The sequence below is a fragment of the Ambystoma mexicanum genome, chromosome 12, assembly GCF_040938575.1.
Source record: "Ambystoma mexicanum isolate Mex_15411 chromosome 12, UKY_AmexF1_1, whole genome shotgun sequence".
NCBI classification, from domain to species: domain Eukaryota; kingdom Metazoa; phylum Chordata; class Amphibia; order Caudata; family Ambystomatidae; genus Ambystoma; species Ambystoma mexicanum.
Window position 1 is genome coordinate 929678436 of NC_090936.1, and position 26436 is coordinate 929704871.

Genomic DNA, 26436 nt, shown 5'->3' on the forward strand with positions numbered 1-26436 from the left:
TGAGAGCGGAACTTTTGGCTCGTGCTGGGAAAGTTTGAGCGTGTGCTGTGCTCCAGAATCCTACCTTATCCCATGCTTAAAATGTGGGGAAGGGAGACCCAGACTACTGCATCTTGACTTATTTGTGAAAACGTCCTTCTTTTTTTTTATTTTACTTTATTTGTTTTTAGTACAAAGGACCTTTACAAATAATTCATAAGTAAAATACAATTAAGAACTAGAGAGAAACACCCGAAAAAATCCATTGTTAGATTATAACAACAATATAAAATGTCAATTTATGATAATCCTGACACATAGATCAACTGGGAAAAACTGTTTTTCTTTCCCTCTAAATAACTTTCAATTTCACTCGCAGTAACATTTGCCAATCTAGTTGTTTTCATTATAGAAGCATTTGTGGCTCCCCACATACATGTTAACCAGATCCATTCTCTAACTAAGATCATGTTTGCATGAAAGAATGAATTCATGATTTTACACCGATCGTTTTCAAAGTAACGGCAATAAATAAAGAGATGTTTTAAAGATTCCTTTGCTAGATTGCAGAATCTGCATATTTCCGTATTATTATCAGATGTACTTTTATGCCAGTATTTCGTTCTGACCCTTGTGTGAAATAAGTCTAATCGGAATAACATGAAAGTTCTACGTACATTGGCGCAAGGACACAATGTTAGATAAGTCAGACGTAGTACTTGCTTATATAGAAATTTAGAGTATTTAGCAAATGAAGAATAACTTTGCATTTTTGAACAATTATCAGCCCAATCACATTCAAGCAGTTTTTTCTTAATTTTCACTTGAAACAACTCTAGATCTTCAACAGAAATGTTAATTTTCTCAAGTAACGAAAACATTCTTGCTTTATATAGAGCCATGGATGGTGGGTTATTACTAATTAACATCTTGTTCAACCCAATATACAAAGAGTTTTTTGGTGGGACCATCCTTTTGGAAAAGTTTGAAAGTAAGCGCCAGTTATATCTGGCTGATAAAGAGATGATGCCTAGTTCATATCTAACAATAGCATTAGGCATTGAAGCTGATAAACCCAAAGTATATTTCCACATGACACCTTGTAAATGATCCAATAGGGGCCCCAAATCCTAAAGATATAATTCCACACCATATAACATGATTGCCTCAACTTTTTTTAGATAGAATTCTAAAAGTGGAATTAACGAAAATGTGCAGATTTTGTGCAATAAAATTTTCATTTGCCACTTTAAAGGAAGGACCTTCACCATCAGGAGTTCTTTCATTCTTTTGAATGACATTTGATTTGTTAAGATGAGTCCTAAATAAGCTAAGTTAATAGAAATAGCAATGGGAGAGGCACCAATCTTCCAAGCAAAGTGCCATATTTTTTCTTGTTAGAAAATATGATTATGTTGGATTTTCGAGGATTTACGGTTATATTGTTAATATTGCAGAATTGCAAAAAGCTTTCTAACTTCATTTGGAGTCCTGATTGCGTACGATCAAACAGCAGAATATCATCTGCGTACGCTAACCATGATAACGAGAAGGCTCCAATGCGCACTGCAAAAGATTTATCCGTATTCTATATTTCCTCAATGTCGGCCAGATAGAGGTAAAAGAGGATGGCTGCAAGATTGCATCCTTGTTTAACCCCCATCCAACTTGGAATGGCCTCAGTGAGTGAACCTTCCCGGTTGATTCTTACCTTAAAGTTTGTTTTATAGTGTAGCATTTCTATTAAAGTAATCAGGTATTGTGGAAAATGAGCTTTATGCAGTTTTTCCCAAAGCTTATTTCTTATCACACAATCAAAGGCTGCTTTTAAGTCAAGGGAAGCAACAAAGATAGGGCTATTGGCAAGACAATTAGCATTAGCAATGATTTGTCCAAGAATGCAAGCGTACTTGGGCTTGATGTAGACAGTTATTTTTTCGGCAGAAAATGTCAAGTTCTTGTAAAATAAGAGAAGCAAACATTTTTGCTGCAACTTCAATAATAGCCACAGGTCGGCAATTATTAGGATGTGAAATAGACCCTTTTTTGTGGAGTGGAAGTATGATTGACGTAAGCCAAGAGTTTGGAATCGTTTTTGATCGAAAGATTTCTTGGAGGATGGTCTCAGAAATAGGTGTCCAAAAGAGCGGATCATCTTTAATCAGACAAGGCGGAAGACCATCAGGACCTGCGCATTTGGATACTTTCAATTTTAGTATTGCATTGAGTATATCAATCTGTCCCCAAGGACAGTGATTCAGAATTAGATGACATTCGGGTGGGAGTTGAAAAGATCTAAATTCATCAGGAAGAGCAAACTTTGCAAGAAAGAAAGAGGTTCAAGTTGAGCCGTCAATTCCTGAGTCAAATTCACGTGTTTCTTCTTTATCTATCGATCTTATAATTCTCCAGATGTCTTTGGATTTACGCTTACATAAAAGATCAATCATTAATTGGTTTTGCTTTATATTGTTTAGTACACAAATCTGTCTTAGTCCACCTTTGTACGTAGATATAATTTTCTTTTTTCTTAGTATATTCTCAGAATTGATGAGACTCAACCTTGACTTCCTTGCCTCACGGAGATCAGCGTTTTTCTTCCTCTTAAGTAAGTTTACCTCAGCACTACATTGTGCTCCCTGAATTTTACTTATGTTGTGAGAACCCTTTGTCTCAGAAATTTTCAACAGATGGAATGCAATCATCTTTAAGTTCCATTTTAGAATTATAGCATTCTCAAGATGATTATTCCCATAACCTTTCCAGAGATCGCAATTTACTAAAGCAGTAAATTTCCTACAGGTAACTGGAGACCAGTTGATTGACTTACATGGTCTGTCACACCGAATTAGCGTTAGGTGGGATTGAGGAGGGCAAAGTTTAAAGTATTGTGGTACCGATACTGTTATCATTACATGATCTCCCAAGAAGGTTTCAATAGTGGTGACTGTGGAAACCCACCCAGATAAATACTTGGATGAAAACATATGATCGATCCATGATTTTGCATCTCCACGTTTCCCCGTGAAGTTCAGGTGGTTACTTGCAGGTGTTACCAAATGCAGCTCCCAACACTTGAGACAATTTCTCCAAACATTGCCCTTTTGAATTGATGACTGGAGATACAATGAGTTTTGAACCAAACTACTATTATTAGTCCAGAATGATGCATTAAAATCGCCTCCAATGATGACTTCCGCCAAAGGTGCCTTGACAAAAGCCTCATTGAGAGCATTGTTCGTTTATGAACATTATCCCACACTTCCTTTGTATTTAGTGTAAGGATTGGCAATAGGTTTTCCTTAGTATAGGGCCTTTTATTTGACAAGACGCCAGTAGGACTTCCTTATTATTGTTTGATGGTCGAAGCTTCAACCATCTTAGATTTAGGTTTGGATTAGGTGTTTTCCAACCTACCTATACAGTTTAATAAACACCCTTGAACTGTGATCACTTGTGTCTGTCTTTACTGTTGCCACCATGAGTTCCTTATAGTACTCTCCCAAAAGAAAAAGGTGTCTCAAAGAAGCCTGTGACTCTAGGTCCCTCAAAGGCCAGCTACCTTGGGTTACAGAGACTTATACGGGTCAGGCGATGTTGTTGATCAAACTTCTTTCACCCTATTTGATGACATTTTGCTTCCATTAACTTAAAAATGTATATGATGGGGGACAGGGAATAAAAGATGCAATTAAAGAAATATGCTATAACTTACAGTTGAGTAGTATGGCCCCTTTCGCCTTCATTCTGTGACGTGAAAGAAGTAAAGTGGTCAAATTCAGTGTGTATTAACTGCATAGATAGATTTTGCTTGAAACTGCATAACGTGCAATAAAAATGAATAAATGTATATAAACATATTCAGTAAAAAAAACGTTGTTAAAGGGACGTTATGGTTCCAAGTAAAACCGAAAACCCCCTGAGATTCCCCAGTTATGGTAAGCTAAGCAACCATATCTTGCGCCACCACCGTGCATTGCTAAGACTAACACCTGTAGGTGCCTTTCCCCGGCTTACTACGTGTGAGAGAAAATAAAATAACCACCCCTGTCGGGGAAGGAGACACTGAGACCCGGCTGCAAGAGTTCAAAGGATGTTTTTTTTCTCCAGCTAGGAAATAACCCAAAAAACCCCTACCAAACATTTACATCATACTCGTATATATATCAATTAAAGTAACTCTAACAAAAAGTGCTAAATGGACCCGATTGGCCAGGCGGTGTGGTGCTGTAGGTTTGGGTGGCATCTCTTCCTTCTGGTTGGCTGAGTGGCTGAAGAGATGACGGACGTCAAATATCTTGTGCTCCACGCAGGTCAGGGTCCGGTCACTGTGGTCACTACCTAAGCTAATATGTTGCATTCGAAAAACACTAAATAACAAATTATCTAAAACATTTTATGCTACTTTTCATATTTCTACACAAGTTACACATAATAATTATTGTCAGTACAATTGGGTCATTCGTGGCTTTAATTAGAGGCCTTGACCTTTATTGTGCATGTAAAAGGAATCAAGCTGTTTTTCACATATCTCCTAAACTTCAAACCTATTAGTATGAGAAAAAAACATATATTGTAGTAAAATGCTTAAGGTTAGTAGTGGGTGTGTTGGGTGGGTTTCGCAGCACAGGCAAGGGTCTGGCACTTGAAAGAAATACCTTACAGGGAGCGCAGGGTCAAGATGGCAATAAATTGTTCTAAATGGGGGAGGGTGGCTTGCACGTTTATGGGGGTGAACGAGCAGAAAGTGCTTAGCTCATCCTGGTTCACATGCCGGTTCTCATGCTAGCAGTGATCTCAGAGGAAGAAAACTGTATCATATTGGTGGTTGCAACTTTCTCCGGCTTCTGCGTGAGAATGGGAGCGCAGAGCTTTCCTTCGCAGGGGGAGTGCAAGGGTGGGGGCCAGCCAGCTACCTGCGCACCTTGTGTGTGTGTGTCTCTGTCCTTGGCTGCTGCGGTGGATGGGGAGCTGAGCATTGCTGTACTATCGCAGTGAGGCCTGTTTACCCAAGATGGAGTCGAAAGGGGGCACAAAAGATGGATGCCCCGTGTCCTGCTCAGTAGTCCCATCTATGTAGCAGTCAACCATGGTTAACTTTACATAAGGGCAAGGTGCAATCCCACTACCGGAGGCACGTGGTCCAAGCCTTGTACTGAGGAGTGTACGGCGCGAGGGGGTCTAGGGGCCCCTCACTCCCATACACACCCAGGACATTAAAGATGACATCACAAATGTCATTGATGACATCATTGATGACATCACATGTCTGACTCGCTGTTTTTTCCTTTAGTGATATATCTTAGACAGTAATATTTAGGAACAAAGAAATCAAAAAGTACTATATTTGTAGACTAATACTTCAAATATGTTCTTAGAATAATTCACTTAGGGTCCACTCACAGCATATGAAACATATACATAGGACAAATACACACTTAAAAGATAGCAATGCTTTCTGTGTATGAAGACAATCAGTAAGGTTATCAACACTTTCTTATTGTTTTGCTGTTTTTTTATTACTGTACTTTCTCTGGATGTGCTCATATTTGCATTTGCATTACTTTATTTAGGGTGCAGTCACATCATGTGATATTTGTACACAGGGAAGTAGTAGGTTTGAAGCAGAGCAATCCTTTCTGTGCATAAAGATAGTCAGTTAGGTTGCGAACACTTTCTGCTTCTACTGCTGCTTTTTTGCATACTTCACTTTCTCTATAGAAACTCATATTTGTATGTGTTGTTGTGTCTTTGTGTTTTGTATGTAATAATGAAATTATGTAGTAAGTGGGTTTTATTAGCTACTTATTACATGTTGCACAGTACACAAAACTCTAATAAGAAAGCATTTATTATTTCAATATTCAACATGGGAAGATTATGAATATTGCACCTCCATCATGTATGCTGCACAAAATGCTTATATTTATACATGAGTAGCTTAGTATACTGTAAAGAACTTCATAATAGAATGCTATTTATATCAATGCATTGCCTAATGCACTACATAGCTCAAGATATCTATTCCAATGATCCTTGACGCTTTTTTCGTCAACATTATAATAAGAATCCCTTGTACAGACTTTTCATGAAAAGCAAATGCACATGTGATGTCATCAGTGATGTCATCAATGACATTTGTGATGTCATCTTTGATGTCCTGGGTGTTCGTCTTAGCAATGCACGGTTGTGGCATGAGTTATGGTTGCTTAGCTTACCATAACTGGCGAATTTCAGGGGGTTTTTGGTTTTACTTGGAACCATAACATCCCTTTAGCAAAGTCTTTTTACTGAATTTCATAGGTTTTTAGTAACGCAACTTAACCATAACGTCCCTTTAACAACATTTTTTTATTGAATTTCATAGGTTTTTAGTAGCGCAACTTAACCATAACCTCCCTTTATCAAAGTTTTTTTTACTGAATATACATATATATAGTGTGAATTTGATAGATGTTTACTAGGATTCCCTTACTTTATATACATGTAACATAGAACATGCCAAACCCCCTGCTAGTGATTTTAATGTCCGCGGACGGATGCGGACAACATCAACACTACACAAAAACTCAGGGGTTATCTTAGATTGTTCTATCATGCCATATAAACACTGAACAAGTTCAAAAAGCAGCACATAAACACATTATATGTAATAATAAATAAGAAGTGCAACCTATATATGTAACACATCAACCATCCATTTAAATACCATATGTACTAAAATGGAATATACCAAAACAAAAAAGATATGCTTCCAACATAATTACCTCACAGAAACTGCACAGCTAGGAGCAACAGCAGACCTACACAACAGTAAGAACACAACTTACCAGAAACTAGTAAGTAAACTTCATTGTTCTTATATATTTCTAAACTTTCTGTATTTGGTACACTAAAAGTAATATATTTTTTTACACAGAAATGTCCAGTACTTTGGAATGGCTTGAAGAAAATTTCCCACGTGAGGAAATGTCTGAAGACAGTGATACTAATGGTAGAAAATTCTCTATATAAGCAAATTAATAATCATTACTTTATGCGTACCTAACATATATATATATTTTTTTTAACAGACCATACAAACATTGAAAATAATACAGCAAAAGAGACATTAGAAAATACTCTGCAGCGCATGGAACAGAAAATGGATATGCTTATGGAAAATTTCAATCTTTTGAAACATTTTGTGGAGGACCACATAAAAGAAAAAATTAAATATCATTGTCCCACATGCACCTGTTCCCCCCTCCATGTCCCAGTCAACTATCCCCAAACCCTCACCACCAAGAAAAACGTTATGATGAGACTTCCATCCCTTCATCCCCTCCCATCCATCCTCTCCAAACCCCTAATTCCCCTGTATTTGTGTCAGTTTCTGCTTCCGCCTCTCTTTCATAAGTTTTATATCTGTATATAATAAAACAATATTGTGTGGTTTAATTCAGTCCTTTGTGTTTTTTTTTAAAGGTAGTTAAGGTGTCCGTGGCCAGCGCGGGTGTCCAGAATGTCCGTAAATAACCAAAATGGGGGTGTTCTGATGACACTATACCTGTCCATACTGTTCGCAGGCAAGATAAAACTGTTCTTAGAGCACACTAGGTGTCCGGAATGTCCGCAGTTAACCAAAATGGAGGTGTCCTAAGGACACTATACCTGTCCGTACTGTCTGTAGAACATCTAAGCACATGCGCACCCCACCCATAAGTCCTACGAACATTGCGCCTGTCCGTAAATGTCCGTCTCATGTGTGTCGCACTTTTAATTAGTTTGAGGACCCGAACACTGTCCATAGAACACCCGTGCGCATGTGCACAACCGTTCCTACGCATTTGGTGTCCTGCGGACACCCGTCCCATTCGCGGATGTGTTTGCGACGTCATCATTTGACCACACCCACGCTGAGCTTGTGTCCTGATTTGCGGAAACTGTCCGGGTCCCTGTACATTTTAAAGGTACTTTATTAGACAATCCAAAGTATTTTACAGTACAAATTCACCATTGCACATGTCCCAGACAATGACCCTGGCTTTGTACATACTTTTTGGAACTTTTTGAGGCTTTTTGGGGTGTTCGATCTGTCTGTGGACAGCGCGGCTGTCAGTGGAGTGCGCACCTGCACCCCTATAAAAGGCCACACCCCAGAGCTCATCCTCATTGTGCTTCTGGCTACCTCACAGAGCATTATCTATTTTGGCTTTTGGTGATCTTGCTGATTTTGCTGCTCTTGCTGCTTCCCATCATCAGACCTGATGGCATCTGTGGTTGCTGCTGCTCCAGCTGGTGCTACTAGTGCCTCAGCACCACCCCACCCCCTCCACCAACAACACCACCCCAAGGGCCTGCAGAGGGGAACAGGCGTGAGGATGTAGAGGAGGAGGATGAAGAGGATGAGGTAGTGGAAGTCCCTACTACCAGCACTCGCCATGAGTCTTGGGTGTGTGGTTGTTTACCATTCATGGTGACGTACCAAAAGCATGTTCGAACATGGTCACCTGCAACCAGTGCAAAATGGTGCTGAGTCGTGGGACGCCTGGTTCGTACAGCTTTGGTACGACATCCATGAAGCGACACCTAAGGTCGTTCCACGGTGGGGCCGTTCGCAAGGTTGTACCTTGTGATAAACGTAGTAGGTTGAGTTCCTCTACAACATCCTCCGTTTCCGCTCCTGTGACCACAAGAGACACTCCTGTGGGACAGCGCATCCCTCCAGCTGCCTCACAGGCCATCCCTGATGCTGTTGACCCTTACCTTTCGAGGGTCACAATATTGTGTATGGACTGCGATGCAGTACTCTGCAGGGGGGAGAGTCTTCGGAGTGCTTTCGAGACTGCGGTGACGGAGCATGAGAAGGTCTGCTACCTACCTAAATAAGGCCCACCCTACATCTTCCTCTCTCCACCTGCCCTTTCTTATCCCTGTGTTTGGTATCCCTTACTTACCCTCCTTTCCCCTCCTCTCCTAGTGTGTCATGTGTAAAAAAACAAAAAAAATATAAAACAACAAAACCCTCCCAAAAAAAGGCTCTTTTCAGAGCCGCCTTTCACAGTTTAAAAATAGAAGTGGCAAATAATAGGAGCAGGGCCCTGTGTATTTTTTAGAAGTCCACCGACAGTGCTGCCCTATCATAACCATTGCACTTTTCTCTGGGAGGAAGTGGTGGCTCTGAAAAGAGCCTTTTGGTGGTGTGTGTTTGTGTTTAAAAAACTTCAAATGGTCAACACCTACTGCAAAATGGATGGCTGTAATTCCAAAAAAGGTTGCAATGCATTTTGTACATTTCTCAGAAAAATCTGATTGCCAGCATAAGTAAGATGGACTCCATCTCTGCGTAAAATGTATGTGCTACGAAACATAATATTTTCATTGTGAAAAGAGGACATGCCAACATCTCTTAAAAAGGCAAAAACAGCCTTATTGACATTGCGCCTCACTTTCTCCATTTGTGGACCAAATGAAGAAGAACGCAGCCACATTTGTCTCTGCGCAATACGAGAAAAAATTACTTGAGAATTTGGAAACATGTCCATGACCTTCCCAAGTCCTTCTTTCATTGCAAATTGCAAAGAAATTCCAGACACATGTCCTAAACTGTTCCCTCCACAATGAATTATAATTATGTCTGGATGATGCTGTGTCTACAAACCAGCACAGAGAGGTACCAAGTCCAGCCACTTCATTCCACGCACTCCATGCCAATGCACTTCCACATGAGGGAATCCAAGATCTGCAGCTACTCCACAGCGTTCTGCATGCACCTCCAACCAATGTATCCATGAGCCTCCCAGAATCCAGATAATCTGTTTTCTGAAATACACAGCCATAGATAGCTATCTGTTCTTCTCTGAGAAAAAAGACTTTCTGCCAAACTCTCTCCTTACACAACACGCCCAGTAAACTTTGACCAATCCCTTGCTCTGCTCATTCTCATTTGCATGCCTCTCCACCCCAAAATCGTAATACGCGCTGTCTGCGGACTACCTCCATTATCATGGACATATTTCAAAAATCTGAGCGTGGTGAATATACATTTAAATAGTGTGCCCCATTTTCCCTTTGAGGTTGGCTCTGAAAAGAGCCGTTTTTTTGTTTTTTTTGCAAATGCTTGACAGACACCTGTTATTTAGTATTTATTTTTCTTTTTTTTCTTACTTTACTCCTAAAATCTTCACAGAACCTTCTCCAAACCAACCCTTAGATTCCAGAACAGCATGGCATTTCCCGTAAAAGATAAAGAAATGCCATCTTCTTTAAAATAAACAGCATTACTGGAATCAATATTCTCATTATTACAGAAGAACATACTAGCTCTAAGCATGAAAGCACACATGCCTCGGTTGATTGGACACCTAGAAATGTTTTGCTGAGGACAAAAAACAGAACTATTGTCCCATATTCCCCTAGGTACTAATCCAGATAAAATAAGTTTGGCATTTGGAAGGATGTTCATTACTGCTTGAACCAAGTGTTCCAAGTGTTCCAAATCTTCCAACAAAGTAGGAGCACTGACATAGCCCAAATGGAAAGCACCACAGTGCATAACTACCACATGGGGACCGTCCATCCTGCCCATAGCTTCACAAACTTGTACAATTCCCTTTACATTTCAATCAGGCACAGTGCTCCACACCACCTCCACTCCTCTAACATCAAAATTGTTTGGCAGAGGCCTGCATTGAGCATACTGCTGTAAAACATGCACAAACATATCTCCAAGCACCAGCACCCTGACTTTCTCCACCTCTGCCATCTTCACTACACACAGTCTCTTTCAACACAAATCCACAACCTCAACACCTGATTGGGTAATCCGTACAGTCCCCTTCCCATGCTGGATTTGCTGGAAAACCCCGGATGTGGCACCCCCTGTCCGCGGACAGCCGCGGTATCCGCAGAGTGTGTAACTCTTAGACAGCCCTTCTTCCCTTTCCACTTCACTCTCTCTGCCATTCCATCATTGGATACAGCTAAGCAGTCACACAACCATCCGCCAATCACATCCAAGACCTCTACATCTAACTCCATCATCAGAGTTCAGCACTTCAAATGTACTGTTGATCACTCTGAATACAAGTCTCATATCATTGGAAAGCACCTACTACAAAAATTACTGTACAAGTCTCCAAGATTTCTACTGCATGCATATCCACATGCATGAACACAAACTACAGGTATGCATATTTTATGCACAGTACATGTACAACTCTTATAAATGCGTATAAACAGAGTGACTGCCACTTGACCTGTATAACCTATAAAATGAAACGACTATTATTTTTCCCATCTGCTATAATCAACTGTCACTTCCAAACCTGTCTGCTATCTAAATTCTTTTTTTACACACACAACTATCTAACAAATTATAATATTAAAAGATGGGAGAAATAACCGTATAATTGTAGAAAAACACTTAGTAGTGTATTATAATATTACACACAGCCAGGATAAGTTCATGCATCTTTATACACTCACACAGATAGACATTATCATTGAAAAGCTCACAGCTGAAATAACACCACTCCCTGTACATCACATCCTTCTGCTTTATTACCCACACCTTCACAAACACATACATTCTATGTTTTTTGTACCGTTTCTGCCATTTACCTTACAAAAATTGAAAAACAAGTACATGATCATTTCTTTTATCTCCTAACATGCAATAACACAGCCCTAAGAAACCAAGTGAGTTTCATATACTTAGTATTCTACTCATTTGCAAAGCATGTTGAACTAACATATTGTAGTAAATATAAAGGCTGCACATAGTCAAAGGAATCTGCATGCACACACTATGTTCAGTTATCAAACAAGAATACTACTACAAAAACATAAAAATCAACGTCTAAATTAACATCAGTGCTATAAACACACAAAATTACTAACTTCTTTCTTTTACAATTGCACTGAATACCACTCTCCTGAAAAGCAGCAGCATCTGAAGTACAAACAACAACTCAGAAGAAACCTGCTCTTTCCAAACAAAAAAGGTAAGTACAATACTACCATAATATTCTTACTGTTACTCAAACACACTGTGGGGTTGATTAATGGAATTTGTGCGCCAAAAAACAGAGATTTGTGCACCATTCTGCCCACAGATCCCCATTTGTTAAACAGGGATTTGCAGGCAGAATGGCACACAAATCCCTGTTTTTCGGCGCACAAATGACATAACTCAGCCCCTAGAATGTTAGTATTGCAGAACAAAGAACTGTTTTAATTCTATACCATTAGATTTACTATTAGTGCTTCTCCTCACCACTAGCTTACTTTCTACTCTCATCTGAGCCCCAGGATAGTAACACACAAATACAGGAATAGCCTTCCCAACTAGTTGTAGCTGCCCAATGCACAATCACACACTGCCACATACATCCTTAACATCATACTCAGGCACTCATGCACACAGCACACATACGTTGCAGAATTGCAGAACACCCCAACCCATACCTTCTTTTTTTTCAACAGACCACAAATAATGCCTACCAAAAAGGAAGTCCGTAGAAAGCAACACGGAAGTAGAGCAAATGAAAATAAGTGTCAAAAATAAGCATCCATCTCTAGCAAAATTTGTACAAAAAGTTCAAAAAAGTTCAAACAAAAGCTCTAATAGAGTCATCAAGCGAAACAAAACAAGCTTCCAGTACAAAAACTTTCCCTCCTCTTTCAAAATGTAAAACGAAACAGAAAGTGATTAACAAGAATTCAGCTACCATGCTGCTAACACTGCTCCTATAAATCTTGATGTAGTGGCAAGTAACCATACCAAAAAAAGTATTTTAGAAAAAATGTTCCGCTACAGAGTCCTTCAGAATCTTATAAAAAGAGGAGAGAAATCATGCACAACCCTTAAAACCTACCGTAGAAAATTAAACTTAGAAGCTCTCATGGACAGGGCAATCCTTCTCAAAAGGAACTTATTTATTTTAGTGTTAAACAGAATGAAACCACTAACAAAACTAAATACTAAATTACAAAAAAGACTTATCAATAAACGGAATGTCAACAAAAATTACTTCTTAAATATCTGTGGTGGTGAATTGAGTCACACCACGAGCACAGAACCATATTTCAATGAAGAAGCATACAAACAAAAGCAAACAAACACAATTGCCATACATAGCAGTGGACGAGGGTATGAAAAACTTAATACCATAATGGAACAAGAAATACTGCTTACAAAAATATCCCCAGAAAACTCAGTATCACCTCTCCATTCGACTGAACCGGAACGTTCAGTATACAAATGGCTGTGGACCTCAATGTGTAACATTGCCAAACAATCTTTCAAATCTTTATGCCAGTTTCTCAATCAGTATTTGAAAGGCAAAGACAAAATCAAAATGAAACTACTACAAAATATGGATACCTGTCCAGTGCGCAAATACACAGGACTAAAAGGACATTCATTAGCCTGCCAGGACCTATTTGCAAAAGCACCTTCCATCATATCAAAATGATATCAACACATCATTCAACTATAAGAAATCTAGTCGATAAACTGTACTATGCTAAAAGTCCTGCTTTAGGTACAGCCAAAGACCTACTCGAAGAAATAGAGCATATGCAGAGAAAATATTTTGGAAGTGAAAGCCACTTACAAAATGCAATAGCTTTACAACAGACTAGCAACACTTGTACAGATGCCAACCTTCTACTACACACATACAAAAAAATACTAAAATTTAAAAGAACATCCGCTGAAGTACCAAACCATGTGTGTGTTGCCGCAGAACTTTTTATAAAAGTAACACAAAAACTGTAGACGTAACATACAAAATAGAAGACAATGAAGATTCCAAATGGTTTGAATTAGCTCTCTACCTTATAGCAGAAAACAAATATGAAATAACTGACCCCTTAATGCTTTGCAGTTACTGCACTACAAAACTTGACAACAACCAAACTCCTTCACATGCTATCACAAATAACTTGGAATTATTCCCACTACCAAAACCGCTGCAACAACTCAATTTATATGAGAGCATCATAATTCAAACAGTGCACCCATTTCAAGCAATAATACGCCTTCAACCAAAAACAGCAAAATTATCTCCCTCTGAATTAGTGAAAGGCATTTGTGGCAAAGTAGTTTATTTACCATTAGATCTGAAAGAAAATGTGCACACTCTGGGAGTGCAACGTCCAATAGAGCAATCTTTAATTGTCTTAGTAAATGGTGTACCTACAAAAGACAAAAATATTTGGCAACAACTCGTAGAGTTACATAAAGTTAGACAAGTCTTGCAATATCTAAAAGACAATAATGAATACTACAAAGAAATGAATATTGAAGAAAACCTGAGGGAAACCACTGAAATAATTCAAGAGTCACCAGCAACTGGTCAATTTGAACTTCTAGATCCTGCTACAGTATCCAATATTTTAGACCATTATAAGATTCATCCATTACACTCTAAAGACACCATAGATGATGCACTAGAAACGTACCAAATGCGACAAACCAAAGGATCACCAATCAGCATATGGGAAAAAAGTATAGAAGCACCTGCGTTTCCTCTACTCTTTCCTACTGGGAAAGGAGGAAGGTACGATGATAGACTCACTCAGATAACAGCATCAGAATACCGCTTGTTAAAAATGTATTCTGAAGGTCCCAGATTTAGACGAAATGTGGAATACATATTCCACCTACTCTTTGAAAGTGAACTAGCAACTCTATGCTACAGAGTTGCACACACATTGAAATCAGGTACCCACTTTCAAAATATGTCAGCTACGCAATTACTACAAAAAGTGCAAGAAAAAGATGAGGTTTTACAATCAAGCATTACAAATCTGTTAGCAAACATGTGTGGTGCTAAAGAGTACTGGTTCCAACGTCACGGAGATGTACGTTGTATGATAAGAAACCTTGGCCCACCCACTTTGTTTGTTACATTAAGTTGTGCAGAATATGCATTGGAAGATTTACATGATTTCCTACGCATAGCAAACAAAAACAAAACAAACATAGATATACTAACACCGGGAGAACTTTGTTCTCTAGATCCTGTTAAGGTTTCAAGATATTTCCATCATCACTTCATTGCTATGCTACACTTTATTTGTAATAAAACTGTTCCTCCCCTCAGAGAAGTTCAACACTTCTTTTGGAGAAAGGAATACCAAGCCAGAGGAGCACCACATATCCACATGCTTTTATGGATTAAAGATGCTCATAAATTTGGTCAAGACAGTGATGCCACTGTTTTACAGTTTGTCAAAAAATATGCCACTTGTGAAATTCCATCAGAAGCAACAAATAGTGATCTTCATGTACAAATTGTACAATTTCAAAGACACAAATGTGGGAAATATTGTTGTCGCAAACACAAAAAACAAAGGGAAATACTACACCAAATGCCTCTTTGGTTTCCCTAGATCAGTTACAGAAACAGATGAAGTGAACAACTTCATGTCTTCAGTTAGACATAGGGCCTCATTACAAGTACACCGGTTCGGAGTTAACGCCGGCGGTAAAACCATACCGGCACTGTTTCCACGTCTGCCCAATCATGACCCGTGGCCCCGGAAATAGCACCTCCTCAAACCGCCACCACGGAGTTAAGGGTCCCATAAAGTCCACCTGCACGGAAACCCCTCCGTTACCGGAAACACGAAACACTGCAAGCATCACAACTAGCGCGGACATGGAAACACCGCCAGAAAAATGGTATTAAAACCGTGATCACGGTGGCGGTACCGCCGCCACCGCGAACATGACGTTAAACAGTGCCAGCTGAACAGAATCAGGGCACAGGTGCACCAAATCAGCCCAGCTGGACTCAGCAGCACACTGGGAGCCCACAAAAGGGCCACACCCAGCCCAACACAACACAGAACCATGCAGGCAGCAGCTCTAGTAGCACTTGGACTGGGCCTACTCAGCCAACAGGCAGCACTGCACATGATGGCAGTAATGGTGCAGAGGAGGAGGCGGAGGAGGCGCAGGCGCCAACCAGCCAACCCTGCACCTATGGCAAACCCCATTGTGCAGCCGCCACTACCCCGCAGGCAGCCTGCAATACCACGCATCAGGGCCTCACCCTGGAACCTTACCCCAGGACAGATCCACACACTATACCGGCTGGACCGCCCAACAATCCTGTACATCACTGCCATGATTGAGGACGACATCAGCAGCCACATAGACACCCCACTGCCACCCCCCCCTCCTGAAGGTTGTGTCTGTGCTGCATTTCCTTGGCACTGGCACCTATCAACACATGGTCGGTGAGCTGCACGGCAAATCACAACCCTGTTTTTCGAAAATCCTGGTACAGGTACTGGATGCCCTTTCGCGACATGTGTCGGAACACATAGCCCTACCCGTACCCTCCCCGAGGTCATTGCCACAAAGTTGGCCTTCCATGCCATAGCAGGCATGCCAAATTGCATAGGTGCACTTGACTGCACCCACATTGAGCTGACAGAACCACGTGCAATTGAGATGGTGTTCCGCAATAGGAAACAGTATCACTCACTGAATGTACAGATGGTATGTGATTCCACGCTAGTGATTACACACTGCTGCGCACGTTTCCCAGGCTCAACCCATGACTCAATGGTACTGCGGAATTCCACGTTGCCACGGTACATGGAACGCTATGCCGGACAAAGCACATGGCTATTGGGTGAATACAGCTGAACAATGCTCTGACCCTGTTGAAGCGTTATATATGTGTCCAGGCCAATGAGCAATGTAAGTGTGCCGCTGGACCACACATGCATCACCCCCCCCTACCATCTACCAAATAGACAGCAGATACCAAACATCACAAAGGAAGACATGACAGGTCACCACAGTGTGCCTGTCCACACCCTGTCACAGCCCATCCTGTCACTGTCCCATACACCTTGTGCCACTGCAGACACCCACCCACAAATGGAACATTGCCCTCCCAATGCACGAGATGCCTGTAAATGAGACATTGTGCATTGAATACTTCAGTACAGTGGAGTCACTCTGCCATGTGTGCACATCACTGCACTATGACATACTCACAATCCAAAGTCACCCGCAGGGCACAGTACACATGCACATAAATGTGTAGGCCAATATCCAGTTGGGGACATCCACTGTGATGCACAATGAACACTTCAAACCAATGCATGGCACATATGCATGAATGAACAACGATACAAGATAGCACAGCATCAGATTAAGACATGATACCACAAACCCTGACATGTCCCCCCATCTTCATCCCATGTAGGTGATGCTGGATATGCACTCACGCCATGGATGATGACACCTGTACGGAGACCAAGGAACAGGCATGAAGAGGCATACAATAGGGCACATGTCCGCACACGTGGAATGATTGAGAGGACATTCGGACTGCTGAAGGCCCGTTTCCGCTGTCTGAGCAGATCTGGGGGATCACTGCTGTACAGCCCAGTGAAGACGGGTATAATCACGCTCGTATGTGCCATGCTGCACAATCTGTGCCTGCGCAGGAACATCCCAATGCCCCCATACGCAGATGAAGAAGATGGGGATGGGGATGGGATGGCACCACCTCCCCCTGGGGGTGCACTTGATGGCCAAAGAGCACGGGATGAGCTTATTTGCATTTACCTTTGAGACACAGCACATTCACAGCAATGCATAGAGTGATGACAATAAATGATTTGTTGTACTGCAAATGAAATGATAGATGTCCACATATGTATGTTTTGCTTTCAAATGATGATATATTGATGAATTCACAACAGGGAAGGAGGTGAAATGGTTAGGGAAGCTGTACACCCGAGCCCACCCACCACCCAAACGTACCCACCCCCACCCAGGCCCTAATGTTCAAACACCCAAAACAACCTCCCCCACCACCCAAACGTACCCACCCCTCACACCTTTCGAGTCCACGTGTGTCCTGCAGTGCCCCACACACATATCATCACTTCCGTGTGCGCTTCTGTGCCTGTGCATCCTTGCCCGAGAGCCCCGTTAGCCAACTTGAGCGCCTCCTTGGACTGGCAGTAGTGGAGCTTGATGGGGTGGTGGTATTTGATGGCACAGAATCCGGTATGGATGGCAACAGTGCAAGATTTGCCTGTTGCCCAATCAACATGGCCTCAATGAGTCTGGAGGTGTTGTCGTTACCCTCCCGCACATGGCGTGCCAGGGTGACTATTGTGCTTGCAAAGCGTCCAATAGACCTTGAGAGGCGACGCACTGACGTGCTATAGCACTCCCTCTGCAGCCTAGATTCTTCAAGCTGCCTCTCCACCAGCTTGGTGAGGGTTGCCTGCTGCTCCTCCATCCGCTGCATGCGGGAATTCAGCTCTGCCATGGATGGGGTGGGTGACCTCATGGGACTTCTGAGTGAAGTGGGGCTAAACTCCAGCTGATGGAAGGAACCCAGGTCATCAAATGTGGGCGTCGCCCCCTGTGGCCCAGTATCAGAGTGCTCTACCGGGGCACTATTGTCACTACAGGCCGCCTCCTCTGCAGTGCAGCTGCCTTCTGTGTTGGTTTGGGTGGGCATGGTGGGTTCCCATGGCACCCGTATTGCCTCAGGCAGCGTGGAGACGGTGGGGATGTTGGTGGTGGTGGCCAGCACATCTGTTGCAGTTGGTACTGGGGGCTGAGATGCCGAACTGTTGGCAGCATCCTCTTGTGTGGGGGCGGTGTCTTGGGCACGTGCCGGTGCTGATTGTCTGGCCTGTTGTGCAGTGTCACTGTCACTGGATACGGCTGTGGGGACACAGAGGACATGCAATTAGTGTTGTGGTGGTGGCTGATGGGTGCATCACATGCATCATACAGGTTGGTCATTGTATAGTGTTCGTTACATGCATCTGATTGCTTGGGGTATGCATTGTTGTGATATTGGGTGCCGTACGGATCTTGATGGGTCCTTTGGGCCAGTCATGCACTGCCTGGGGGGGTTATTAATGGGTCCTTTGGGCCAGTCATGCACTGCCTGGGGGAGCGGGGGTTATTAATGGGTCCTTTGGGCCAGTCATGCACTGCCTGGGGGGGTTATTAATGGGCCCTTTGGGCCAGTCATGCACTGCCGGGGGGGTTATTAATGGGACCTTTGGGCCAGTCATGCACTGACTAGGGGGGGGGGGGGGTTATTAATGGGTCCTTTGGGCCAGTCATGCACTGCCGGGGGGGTTTATTAATGGGTCCTTTAGCACTGTAATGCCATCATATTCTTTTATGGCATTCATGTTTGACCACTTACCAGCATCTGCAGGTGGGCTCACTCCTGCCTCAGCCTCCCCGATCCCATGAATGCCCTCAAGGTGGAGGACACTGCTGCAACGCTCCTCCCATGCTTGCAGCCTCAGTGGGGAAGGGGGTCCTCCACCGGTTCCACTGCTGCGTTGGCGGTGTGTGGAGATGAGGTTACAAACCCTCAGCCTGAGGTCATCCCACCGCTTGTGGCAGTCCTTGACGCTCCTCACTGTCACGCCCACAGCGGTGCACTTGCGTGCTGCTTCTGCCCACACTTCCTTCCTCCGCTGCTGTGTGGCACGCCGTTGATCGGCACTGAACAGCATCTCTGCATGCTCCACTATGTGCGCCACGAGCACAGTTAGCTCTGCCTCACTGAAGCGCTGTTTGCGCTGCCTCTGCGCTGGAATCCTGACAGACATGCTGGTGGTCCCTTTGCCTTCTCACAGTATGGATTGTGCTTGTGCTGACTCTGGATGGCAATGGATTGTGCTTTATATGATGGCCGCCTCTCTGTTTCCGGTTTTTGGCGATCATAGTATTTCCGGTTCCGTTTCCGTGGTGACGGAGGCGGAAACGGGTTTTGCGCTACTTGTGGCAGCGCTATGTCCATTTCCGTGGCTTTTTCCGTGATGGCGGTAACAACGTTTCCGCGTCTGTGTGGTGCGCGCGACCGACAGCACGTAATCGGATGGTCTTTCCGCAACCTTGCGGACACGGAAACTTTATTACCGCCGTCACGGAATCACCGCGATCCGAAGCTGCCAGTTTGTAATGAGGCCCATAGTGTTAAAGGTAAATCACCTAAGAACACACATTACATAAAAAGAACAGAAGAAGCAAAATATATCAATGATTACAATGCAATCATTGCCCTCTTATGGAATGCAAACATATATGTGCAGTACATTGCAGACAATTCCACTGCAGTTGCACGATATGTTACAGCCTACTAAACCAAAGCAGAAAAAACAGAACTTCAAGACCTCTGGGATGACCTATCATCAGACAAAACACTGTCTCAGAAATTGTACAGTTTAGGCATAAAAATGCTCTCTCATAGAGAATGTGGCTGCTATGAAGCTGCATATCGTTTAACCGGTACTACTTTGTGTGGAAAATCTGAACATATTCTATGGCTAAGTCTTGGTCCTGCTAAATCTAGAAAAAGAGTTCTCAGATCATACGACAACATAGAAACAGTAGCCAAAAATGATCCTAACAGCCAAGACATTTTGAAAAACAATTTACTAGACACATACTACGCAAACAGGAGTACCACTTTGGAAACCATGTGTCTATACCACATAGCCCAAAACTTCACATACAAAAATAATATAAAACCCGATGAAAATAAAGGTAGATACAGTGTGACAAATTGTGAAGGCAGCTTAGTGAAACTTACCAAACAAAGCTTAATTAATCATATCAAATTGTCATTAAAAACTCCTCAACATAAAGAACTATATTACATGTCCCTGCTACAACTTTTTAAACCATGGAGAAAAGAAGAAGAGTTACTAGATATCTATGACTCGTATGAAGACGCTTTCAAAGCAAATGAAAGCACTATAACCGATATAAACTCTACACAGTACAAAACAATGTTGCACAATGAACAGCAACACAAAGAAGAACTCCAGGCCCAACTAGATAAGGACACTCCTGACAGTAGTCAACCTCCTATAACAGGAAGCCAAGAACCACTGGGACAGCCACTAATAGCAAATGAGGCAGAATTAGCTATAACAGAAGTGGAAAACACCATGTGTCACTATGAAGAAGATACAGTAACAAAAGAAATTGCACATGGTGTACAACATGAAAATAAAGAATATACCTGCCAAAATTACAAACCTATACTACTATACGTCAGTGGTCAAGCTGGTTTAGGCAAAACATTCTTAATCAAAATCATCATCAAGTTCCTTCAACAATTGACAACCAACAAACTGTCAGCTGTTGTAACTGTCTCCACAGGTTTAGCTGCCTACAACATAGGCGGTGTCACTTTACACCGATTACTACTCCTTCCAGTAGAACACCAAAACAAATTAGAATATTACAAACTTTCTACAGAATCTGCAATGGAACTATGCAGAGTGTTAAACAAATGATAATGCTACTTATAGATGAAGTGAGCATGGTCTCCAACCCAATGTTGGCTTTGATTCACCTCAAATTGCAAGAAGTACTTAAAACAAACTACGCAGAACTCTTTGCAGGAAAACACATTATTGTTTTCAGAGATCTTCCTCAATTGACACCAGTGAAAGGTGAACCTATTTTTAAAACCTTAGGACACAAACTCTGCCGTAAAACTGTTGGCAGCATAGGAAATGTCAACCTTTGGCAACATTTCCAATACAGAGAACTAACGGAAAACATGCGCCAGTCTGCAGACCTCACAATCGCCAACATTTTAAAAAGTATTAGAGTTGGTGTACTACCTCAAGAAGCACAATCAATATTAAAAACCCAGCACATCCATGCCCTGTATGGCCATAATTCATGTTCTACTGATGTAATGGAAAAATTATCACACAAAAATGGCACTTATATGTCCTTGATGCCAACTCTTGCAAGCTGTTCAAAATTCAATGAAACAATGTTGAAAAAAGAAATGCAACCAATAATTGAAATTTGCTCCACAGACAAACTGGACGTACATGGTATGACACTACCCATGTGTCAACAAGACACAACAAGACTAAATACCTTAGAAAACTCTATCTCCAACACAGCTGGTTTGGAGAAAATATTAAAATTATCTTAAACTGTAGAGTAATGCTTAAACGTAACCTTGACTTGGAGCAAGGACTAGTTAAAGAAGCACTTGGTACAGTTGTTGGCTTTCAAACATACCCACATGACAACAACATTCAGTTTGTCAATATTCTCTTTGACAAACTATCAGAAGTTAAAAGGATAGGACGCTCAACAGCTCGATTCCTTCTTTTCAAAGACATGTATGCACGCAGAGACCAATTTCTCTAACTCTAGCATACGCAGTCACCATTGACAAATCACAAGGTCTTACCCTAGATAAAGCATTGATAGATATTGGGAACACAGTCTTTAAAGAAGGCATGAGCTACGTAGCACTATCACGCTTATGTATACTTGACAGTCTATTTCTAATCAACGTTGATGCAAGTAAAGTAAAGTCTGATATCCCTTGCATTTTAGAATACAATAGACTACGTTCACTGTACACCCCCCATCTAAAAACATATCCTGTTCCATAGAAAGGAAAACGTTGTAAAAGAAAACTACTTCAAACAGAAATGCAACAGGATCTCACTACAAATCCTCCAAATTAGAGTAAAAGAAGGTAATACTTCATCAATTACTACAACCAAAGATGAATCTACCACTCAAAGTAACTCAGGTACTTCTTAAAAGAAGCAACACACTCTCCAAAGAAATGACTTGGACACAGAACTATCTAGTCCATTCAAATTTTCAAAAATAACTGGTGTAAATTGCTACGCAAATGTAGCAATAAATATTCTATTCCAATTGCCACCAATTTTTGACAACATTTACCTACACAATACAGGCCAATTGTGTTTGCAAATGTTAGTCCTTCATAGAAATTCAAGCAACAATCCTGACAACACATCCAGTGTTCATGGAATAAGACAAGAAGTGGACTACTGTGCTGCAATGGTGAAATTCACAATAAACTCACAAGAAGATCCACAAGAATTTCTAATGTACTTACTACAAGTACTGGAAAACAAAAACATACCTATCAATGAAATCTTCCAGATTTCATACCTGTGGAAACATACATGCACTCTCTGCAACAATGTGGCACAGGACTAAATCCCTAATGAACGCTTTGAGTATGTATCCATACCTAACTGTGAATCCATTCCATTTCAGCAACTTGTACAAAATGCAAACCATGGCAGATTATGTAGGCAGATCATGTACTACCTGCAATTCAGATAATCGCTCTACCTTACAAATACAAACACATAGTAAATACTTTATACTAATGCTTTTACGTTACACTACAGATGGTACCAAAAACAACTGCAAGTTGACTGGATTCACACATGGTCAAATATCACTTGGTAGGAAAACCTTCACAACAATAGGTATATCTACCACGCAGGAGCCACAACCAATGCAGGTCACTACACTGCATATATAAAAAAGAATTGCGGGTGGTTTGAATGTAATGATAGTACCATTACTCTAAAGCAGAGAGTACCAGCAAATCTTATAAACGCTTATTTAATCTTCTTAAAACCAACATTTAATAACTAATCTGTACATAAACATTAACAAAACTTCAATTAGAAAACTATAAACAGTTAGAATACGCCAACAGGTATCTAACTGCCCCAAGATTTTGCAACAACCAAACAAATAAATCAATAAAACTAATAACTAATATGTACATAAACATTAATAAAACTTAAATTAGAAAACTATAAACAGTTAGAATACGCCAACAGGTAAGAAGAAATAAACAGTTTGAATACACCAACATGTATCTAACTGCCCCAAGAATCTGCAACAACCCAACAGATATACCTTTAGCCAGAAACAACAAATAAACACTGAAAACAAACAAAGAAATGTACTGTACCATAACAAAAAAAGGTTTTCTTTAATCCAACATGGATTTTTTTCCCACAGACCCAATGATTAAGAAACAAACACAGAAACTGAGCAAATTGCACAGTACACTGGTTTGTAAACTACTAAATATGAGGGTCGAAATGAAGCAGAAAAGTCTATTCTGCAATGTAATAAGTCTTTAGAAATTACATAAACTAACATGATCGTTTCTTTTATCACAGAAATTGAAAAGAATATCTGCTCCAGTTACCCAAGTCATGAAAGAAATATATCCAATCACAAAAAATTAAACAGTAAGTATATTATAATACAACTCACAAATACTGCTCCATATCACAACCATTGAAGCAAACATCTAACCATACACCACAATAAAAAATGTTTACTTCCATGGATATGTTATACTGCAGTGCTTGTTACCAAACTCTACAGTCTTAATGACATGACGTAGCCAAAACTTCACATACAAACTATACAAATCAAACAGTACACAAACTGTAGATTTGCAAATATTTGATAGATGTTTGATTTTATGGGTGTGATCTATGGGTGTGATATGCTGCGGTGGTTGTGGCCAGGGCCTAGGGTCTTGGGTGCATGGCCTATGACATACGGCCTTTGGCCATGGGCTACTGGCTATATGGGCTACTGCATTGCATTTTTTATGTCCGCGGACGGCCATGGTGACCGCGGACATGACGAACACAGCATGGGTGCCTGCCACCTAAACAAATACAGCATTTGACCCATCTCTTATTCCCCCACCCTCCCCAAGCACTCTTACACACTTGTCAAAGTTGTATTTCTCCCCGGTTCAGTGCCGCGTTGTCCGCGGATCCAAGATGGCGGGCACATCAAAACAATACGACGCACTTCACGCTTCATTACAGCCAATCAGCGAACACGTTGCGTGTCCGCGGACATGAAGCAAGCCGATTAGCCAATCGGTGTCCTGTCCGCAGAGCGAACAGGGAAGTGTGTCTGCGGAGCGGACATAGATATCACTAATTTTTTGTGACCTACTTTTTGGTCATTTTAAAAAAAACTACTGAATGGATTTTCACCAAATTTACAAACGCACGCTTTCGGGACCAAGCTGCTGCTCCTGCCACAAATTTGGTGAAAATTCATCCAGCGGTTTGGTCTGTAGACGTGAGCAAAGTTTTTTTTCCCCATTCAGTCAGAGTGGGCCATATACTTTCTTTGCAAAGTTCGGTGAGGATTCGTCCAGGGAGAGCGAAGTTATAAACCGCCTGAAAAAAAGTGCTCTTCCTATGGGATTAGCAACTTAACCATAACTACGCAGCCACTACTGTGGCTGTGTAATATAATAATAAAATGCAAATGTTGCATATTGTGATGAAATCAGCAACCTGACCACGTTCCAAGAGCTAAGGTGGGGATAGCATGGACCTGGAACGCCGGCCTTCCAGGGTCTAAAGGCCAGTGCCAGGAGCTACCTGACCTCCAGGAGCTCGGAGCCTTTAGCTTCCCCTGCCCATAATCCGGAAGGGACTCCTTGCTATAGTTTTTTCCCTGACCAGCTATATCAGGGGTCTGCAACCTTGGGCTCTCAAGATGTTTTGGACTACAGCTCCCGTCATCTCTCCAGCATTGTCAATTGTGAGGGATCATGGGAGTCATAGTGCAAAACATCTGTAGAGACGCAGGTTGCAGACCTCTGAGCTATACAAATGTGAAATAATAATGCTCCATTTTGTTCCTGAGAACTATAAAGAAAAGGAAGCCCAGGTTGGGAGCAAACTGGAGACAAAGGTAGGGAAATGTGGATGGGGAAATGTGGAGGAACCTTTCACTGCAACCAGCCCCTTCAAGAGAGATCGCTCAAGCGCATGGCATGGATCAATACCTGCATAGTACTTCCCTCATGAACCTTGCGCTCAATCACTGGCAGAGACGCAGCGATCTTCAAAAGAAAAAAGTGGCAGATAAACAACCAGACTGCAAGACAATGCAGAGCCACTTACTAATGGTGGGACAGCTGGACGATTCAAAAATGGCAGTCTAGCTATTTGATTCCTCTGATTTGTGAGTCAGAAGAACTCAAACTGCCTCGCCGTGTAGCAGTCAATACAAAGCCATGTTAGAGGAACAGGAACCCACAGAACCCATATCAGACGTTAAAAGTAATCAGTCTGGGTGAGTTGCAGCAGTTGTGGTCGCACCAGTTAAGAGGAGTCAACAGAGCAAGCAGAGAGGCCCACGAGAGCTGGAGGCCTTGACAAAGCTGAGCAGCCAAAGAAAGCTGACTGACCCAACAGCGCTGAGTGGCAGAGGAAAGCGGACCCATCCAAGAGTACTGGATAGCTTAAGAGAGCTGAGCAGCCCAAGAGCACGGGGCGAGCTGAAGTGGCACAAGAATGGCACAAGAACTCTGAATTGCCCAAAAAAAGCTGAATGGCTTGGAAGAAACAAGATGAGTGAGAAACCTGTAACAGACGAGAAATGATGGTGAAAATCAGCCTGGGAACACTGAAAACATGGAGGCGTGAGAACCAAGAGAGCATCAAGGAGAATAGGAACCAAGAGAGACCTATGAGGAGAGAACCTAGCCAGGTCCCATATACATAAAACAAAAAGAGAATATATATCCTCTTCGTCAATTCATCTTTATTTCGGCTCATAGCCATAAAAGCATTATGAAA

The 26436-nt window shown here is 41.7% G+C and overlaps 1 protein-coding gene across 1 annotated transcript in view; it reads left to right on the forward strand.

The window, feature by feature from the left end:
• The window catches only part of CFAP54 (cilia and flagella associated protein 54), a 3669934-nt gene that overhangs the window by 3194917 nt on the left and 448581 nt on the right, over positions 1-26436 (forward strand). The window lies entirely within an intron of this gene.